At 41.7% G+C, this 7500-nt stretch overlaps 1 protein-coding gene and 1 non-coding gene across 2 annotated transcripts in view; both read left to right on the forward strand.

The window, feature by feature from the left end:
* Positions 1–78, forward strand: part of trnar-ucu (transfer RNA arginine (anticodon UCU)) — a 92-nt gene extending 14 nt beyond the window's left edge. Inside the window, 2 exon segments of the tRNA in view lie at positions 1–23; positions 43–78. The exon segment at positions 1–23 is cut by the window's left edge and continues 14 nt beyond it. This is a non-coding gene — a tRNA (tRNA-Arg).
* Positions 1–7500, forward strand: part of plekhg2 (pleckstrin homology domain containing, family G (with RhoGef domain) member 2) — a 97139-nt gene that overhangs the window by 2899 nt on the left and 86740 nt on the right. The window lies entirely within an intron of this gene.

The raw sequence follows: 7500 nt of genomic DNA on the forward strand, positions 1-7500 counted from the left end.
ATGGATAGCGCGTTGGACTTCTAGACAAACTCACAGAAAGTAATTCAAAGGTTGTGGGTTCGAGTCCCACCAGAGTTGAACTTTAGATGTTGGGATTCATGACAAAAGACAGGAGTGAACTTTGAAAGTGTGGAATTCTTGCATTAATGATTCCCTTCCTGCTGAAATATTGTATTTACCAGTTATTTAAGTCAAAGCTTTTGGGTTCCAGTCCCACCAGAGTCTAGTTTTACATGCGACATCGTGAACTGATACCTTCCCTTGTTCTTCGACTAATTACAGCAGATAGGCAAGGACTCTGTGGTGCAATGGATAGCGCGTTGGACTTCTAGACAAACTCTCAGAAAGTTATTCAAAGGTTGTGGGTTGGAGTCCCACCAGAGTTGACCTTTAGATGATGCTATTCATGACAGTTGTGAAACTGTGGGATTCCTCCTTAAAATAATCATTTTTTGCAGAAATAATGAATGTACCTGTACTTGGGTTTGAGTCCCAGAAGGGTCAAGTTATACATGTGAACCTTTACATTGTATAATTATGAAGCCTATTATTAATTAGAATTGTTACTGGCTGACTGTGACTCTGTTGTGCGTTGGACTCCTATAAAGCTCTTAGAAAGTGATTTAAAGGTTGTGGTTTCGATGCCCACCAGAGCTGACATTTAGATACTGCTACTCCTGACGGAGCCACCCGGAGACAATTTTATCATGGAGCAGCGTGTGAAACTTTCCATTGTAGGACTATATATTTGATTAATCCCTTGGTTTTTTCATGCTAGTATAATGGATTCAGCCTCAGTCCATTTTTCCCACAGCAGCAGAGCTGATAGAAGTCAGCATTGAATCTTTAAACTTAAGAATAACACGGTTAATTACTGAAATAAATGCACAATAACTATCTGATAAGGTGATATATATATTTTAACTTTACTCCGAGCCGTTCAGTCTCTGCTCTGTTCCGTCTGAGATGCTGAGCAGCTTTTAAAAAAACAAACAAGGAGCCATTGATTTCATATGCAAACAGAAATCAAACACACCCCAACCATCCCAAGTATTTGGAAGCAGATTTAATATCGGGCCATGCAGCATAATTATGGGATGTGGGAGGATTGTTTCCTCGGCGACCTATGTTAGTCGTTTATAATAATTAGTGTGACAATTTAGCATCGTCTGAGGTCGGACAGAGGCTTTACTGTGTCGTACAGCAGTGAGTGTGTGTGTGTGTGTGCGTGTGTGTGTGTGTGTGTGTGTGTGTGTGTGTGTGTGTGTGTGTGTGTGTGTGTGTGTGTGTGTGTGTGTGTGTGTGTGTGTGTGTGTGTGTGGTGCTCAGGCGACGGATGTATACCGCAGCAACGCAGTAAACAACACGCACACATAAATGCATGAATACATACAGTAAGTATACATGTTCACCACACACACACGTACAGGAATTTGAATGCAATTCAAATGATAATTCTGGACTAAAGAGGGAAGTTATTTGTTTCCAAAACAAAATAACTTGTTTTATTCATGACAGGAAAATGAGAAAAGAAGTCAGTGCCATGGACATCTAGATCAGTGCAGAAAAAGTCATTCAGAAGTCGTGGGTTCGAGTCTCACCAGAGGCAATGTTTAGAGCTGGTCTGCACCAATATTAGGACCATCTGAAGTGTAGGATTCCAGGTTAAAGTACTACCCTCATGGTGAGAAATGTTTACAATTAATTATTTCTATTCTTTGGAACACGTTAAGCACAGGCGGCGACCTCCAGTTCTGTAAAGTGAAGTCAAAGCTTCCTGTGTTAAAGCTGCATTCTCTCTCCTGTCCACCAGGGGGCGACTCCTCTGGTTGTATAGAAGTCTATGAGAAAATGACTCTACTTCTCTCTTGATTTATTCCCTCAGTAAACATTGTAAACATGAGTTTATGGTCTCAATCTCTAGTTTCAAGTCTTCTTCACTACAGCATGATGGATCAGCTCTTCCATCTTCATCAGTCCAAATATGGTAACTTCTGTTCAGAAAGCCAAGATGATGACGGCCGTAATTCCAAGATGTTGATGCAGGATTGCTGAACTTGAATCTTCATCACATCAGTCCACAAACAAATGGTTGACGTCACCATGACTACGTCCACTTCTGATATACAGTCTATTGTCAAGCAGTGTTTAGAAGAAGAAACACTGTGTCCTGTTTCAATAATAATCAAAGCATTCGGCAATAATAGGGGGTTGGATATCTTGTTTAACACAGAGGAAATGACTCAAAGGTTGTGGGTTCAAATCCCACCAGAGTTGCACTTTACATAAAACTGTTTAATCAACTTAAACAGTAGCAACTGATGTAGGCGTTGTTTGGGTTTATAAAGAAAACTGTGTGTTCGTTGTGTTCACGCTTTAGACCAGGTGTGTGTGTGTGTGTGTGTGTGTGTGTGTGTGTGTGGGTGTGTGTGTGTGTGTGTGTGTGTGTGTGTGTGTATACTGGTGTCTCTCTGTACATTCCCATCATGAATCACGGCTCCTTCTCTCTCTCTCTCTCTCGCTTTATCATTCCAGTCTTCCCATAAAACCTCTGTCATTTTTTTCTTTCCACTAATTTCAGACACACACACACTCACACACACACACACACACACACACACACACACACACACACACACACACACACACACACACACACACACACACACACATAAATACATGGAGGGAATTTCCAAGCACACACTGATCCCGTGCAGTTTTACAGTTTTTTTTCTGCAGCAGCTGGTGACAGATTTACGTAAAGAGTCTCAGGTTGTAGGTTAAACTGTCCACTGAGAGGACTCCACTTCCCACAATACAACACTGGACAATAGAATAGAATAAAAATAGAGCAAGGCCTGGAGGTATATTTACCATTTACTCTAATGACCAACATAATAGAACCTTTATTTGCTTGTTTGCCTGTTTTACGGGATATATCTGACCTGTAGTCAGCCAGCTGCACGGCGTTAGTGACGTCAGTGGGTCGGTTCCAACACGCTGGTCCAAATATCCCAACAACTATTGGATGGATTGTGGTGAAATGTGGTTCATCTTGGTGATCCTGTAACTTTTCAACATTTGAACGTGTCCAGTACTTTGGTTTATGACCAAATACCTGCAGAGCTAATGACACTCATCAGCTCTTCTGTGTGTTTACTGAAGACGAGGGAATGTTCGGTCCATTATCTACCAGATGGCTTTACCACACATGCCCCGCTAGAAACACGATACGTTTCTACTTCTGAAAAAGTCATTTGCAGCCTTAAAGGTTTGTGTCTTTTAGAATTACTCAGCACTATAATGTTGTGTCCCAAATCTACACGACACACATTCTGAGTAGTTTTTGGCGTCAGATGAAATGCTCAGTTTGGAAAAACAAAATGAAGTATAATGCAAACAGTCAGAATGAAGAGTGAATGAGGCCCATTGTTGAGTGGGCTGTTGACGGAGACCATTGTCCCACAGAGCAAAGCACGAAGGAAACGTAGACGCTGCTCACAGCTGCACAAAGGAAACAACTCCACCAAGATCTGAGGAATTAAAAGCCGTGACATTATCAGAAAAACTCTTCATTTTGTCTGAGCGTCACTATGAGGTCACAGTCTGATTGACGTCTGATGGTGTACGTGTCACTTCCTGTTAGTATAAGACAGTAAGAATATGTTGATTTCTTGCACACATACCTGAGATTTGAACTTTTTTCGTGAAGCAGCTGCAGCTTCGCTTTGGATTTCTCTTCCCATCATGTTTTTCTGACCTTGTTTTGAACCTGTTCGCTCATCTTCCTTCTTTTTGCTGATGTCAGCATCTTCCTTGTCAAACTCTTTACATCAGGTCATATATTAACAATAATACTTCCAATGTCCTGTTTCCAAAACTCAAAACAGAGCAGTATAAGACAAAAAGATGCTAACAGACAAAGGTCAGGAGAACTTTCACAACATTCTTTTTCTTGTTACATAACCATGACTGTATATGTTGTAATGTGGGCCTTACTCCATAGCTACTTCTTGTGCCAAGTGGTTTCACATTGTGTGAAACCAAGGAGCACAAACTGTGTCTGATTGTAAGATTTCATGCAAAGCAGCAGCTGACTCTGGTGGGACTCGAACCCACAACCTTTGAATTACTTGCCCAGTATTCAGCTAGAAGTCCTTTGCGCCACAGAGCCACTTTTAGGTTGTTTACGTGATACAACCTCCGGAAATGTCTTAAACTTGCATTCAATCACAGTGTGTTAGGGTTAATGTAGGACGCAAACACATAGTTAATATGTGTGTGTGTGTGTGTGTGTGTGCGTGCGTGTGTGTGTGCGTGTGTGTGTGTGTGTGTGTGTGTGTGTGTGTGTGTGTGTGCGTGAGAGAGTGAGGAACTGGGCGATGCCATGAGTACAATTGAAACAGCAGGACAACAGAGTGGACCTATTGTGTGTGTGTGTGTGTGTGTTTGGGTGTTTGTGCATGAAAGAGAAATCGAAGAGAATTTTAAAATGTGCACACACACACACACACACACACACACACACACACACACACACACACACACACACACACACACACACACACACACACACACACACACGTTGAGACCACACACAGTGTACTGGCCTACATTGTGTGATGATGTGAACGTGTCCAAATACACACAAACACACACATGCAGAATGAATCCCTCTCAGGAGGAGGGCCACGACTGACAAAAAAACCTTAAAATATATATTTAAATATTAGATGTAGGAGTAAACATTCACACGTTCAGCAGGAGCTTCTTCAAACTGGTCAGTGGTGGTTATTGTTGAGGCGGAGGTCAGCTTCCTTTTGTTGTTTTGTGTTATCGCGCCCGACAGCAACGCTCAGACTGCATTCTCTCTGCTGTCCACCAGGGGCGACTCCTCTGGTTGTATAGAAGTCTATGAGAAAATGACTCTACTTCTCTCTTGATTTATTCCCTCAGTAAACATTGTAAACATGAGTTTATGGTCGTGCACAAAATACTGATTTGAAACAAGAGAGAACCTTATTTATCCTCTGGGAAATTGTTTAGAAAAAAGTTAAAACATATAGAATGCAAAAAATATATAAATGAGATGCAAATCCAAAATACAATAGAGCTCACACAGAAGACAAGATCGTCTCTTCTCTTAACAACACCACTGTAAGTTTACACGGACTTTCACTGTGTTTGTTTAGCCTGGACCACTGAGTGTTTGTGTGTGTGTGTATCTGTGTGTGTGTGTGTGTGTGTGTGTGTGTGTGTGTGTGTGTGTGTGTGTGTGTGTGTGTGTGTGTGTGTGTGTGTGTGTGTGTGTGTGTGTGTGTGACCCTCGTGACCTTCTCTACAGTTTCTATGAATAGCCTGGAAAAAATGCACTGATTCTGCTCTTTGAGACATTTTTTATTGGACTTTATGGCTTCAAATTGTTATTTTGGATTGTTAGTGACTCTGTAAATCTTTTGACCCGACATCAAAGTGAAGTTAGTTTCTATTTGGAAACCCACCAGGCAGCGGTAAAGTGCTGCTCGCCGCAATTATCACATTTTTCTGTGGCAGGGAGGCGTGTTCATGTGATTCAAGTGGAAAAGAGATTCTTTTTTAACATAAATCAACATTCCTCGGGGGTCCCAGGACTCTGTTCACTGATTGGCTGCGGGTATTCTCTGGTCAAACTTTGCCTCTAAAAGTTAAATTATCTTCAACTTTTCGTCAGTATCAAACGATCGCAACTCACTCGGAACGACAGCCACAGCTTTCCATTTGCTAGTGAACTCATTGTTTTCCTACAGTTTAAAAGTTCACCATTGTCTCCAGTCATGAATTACAGTATCTAAATGCCAGCTCTGGTGGGACTTGAACTTACAACCTTTGTATTGCTGTCTTAGTATTTAAGCAGAAGTCAAACGCGCTGTTCATTGCACCACATGCCCAATACCAGAAAGAAAACAACAACTAATGATTTATCCAATCTATAACTCTACAGTGTTTCACAGCCGGCTGCATGTAAACCTTGACTCTGGTGGGAGTCGAACCCACAACCTTTTAATCACTTTCTTAGAGATTAAGTTCATTGCACCACAGGGCCACTACCAGTAGGAGAAATATCAAACTTTCTAGACTGAAGGATGAGATATGAAGCAAAAGTTAAAACACACAAACACAGAACCAGATGGAAGTTTATTTATTGTATTTTCTATAAATAACCTTTCATATTCCATTGCCAGCTCTCATACTGACCTGTTCATTACATTTTGATTAAAATCTAGAGAATATTAAACATATTCAGAAGATACGTTTTCCTTTGTGTCCGTTGAGTAAAGCAGAGTGAAGCTCGCTGTGAGCCGGCTGGGGGGGCGACGCTGAAACGTAGGAGGCCTCTCTCTGTCAGTGATCTCATATAAACATGAACCCCGATAGAGGCAGGGAATGTAAACACACACACACACACACACACACACACACACACACACACACACACACACACACACACACACACACACACACACACACACACACACACACACACACACACACACACACACACACACACACACACACACACTGGTGATATTTCAGGACTCTTTGCGGCCTGCAGACCTTTAGCACAGTCTCATTACGGTCTGAAGCGTGACTAATTAATGTAATTATTTTACTAATTACTTTCATCAATCTCTATTTTCTCTGTTTTACTTTTTCATTGGGTCTGTTTGGATTCAAACGTGATAAATAACAGAGGATTCAGTGAGTTGTTCACAGCCTTGTTAAGCTTTTAATTAACCTGTCAGTAATTAATTAGTGAACATTAAGTCACAGTGAGGCGGGCGTCTCGTCGGGGAGTTCGGGAGCACCTTGGTTCGTCTCCAACACTTTGAACTCTGAGTTTTAGCTGCTCAGTTTGTAAAGGAAACACTTCGGTATGATCAATATATCAACAGGTATAAACATGAATTAAATCTGTATGTGCTTTTAACATTCTGGGACTTGAACACAAAACCTTTGAGGTCCTGTTAAATTCATGATTTCAGCATGAAGGGATACATTCAAGAAGGAATCCCAAAGTTCCAAGGTTTCCTACAGCCCTCTGTCTTGCAATGAAGTATCTAAAGTTCAACTCTGGTGGGACGCAAACCAACAACCTCCAAACTGCTTTCTGAAACATCAGCTAGAAGTCAAACACACTGAACGATGCGCCACAGAGTCAAAGAACAACTGGATAAATCCGACCCATAATCCTATCATGTAAAAGTCCCAACCACACACACACACGCACACACACACACACACACACACACACACACACACACACACACACACACACACACACACACACACACACACACACACACACACACACACACATGCACTGAGCCTGCTGATGTGATGTAAGTGAGAGTGTTGGACTGCTGCCATCGTTGGCTACAGGTGTGTGTGTGTGTGTGTGTGTGTGTGTGTGTGTGTGTGTGTGTGTGTGTGTGTGTGTGTGTGTGTGTGTGTGTGTGTGTG

This window comes from Anoplopoma fimbria, chromosome 1 (genome assembly GCF_027596085.1).
Source record: "Anoplopoma fimbria isolate UVic2021 breed Golden Eagle Sablefish chromosome 1, Afim_UVic_2022, whole genome shotgun sequence".
Taxonomy (NCBI): Eukaryota; Metazoa; Chordata; class Actinopteri; order Perciformes; family Anoplopomatidae; genus Anoplopoma; species Anoplopoma fimbria.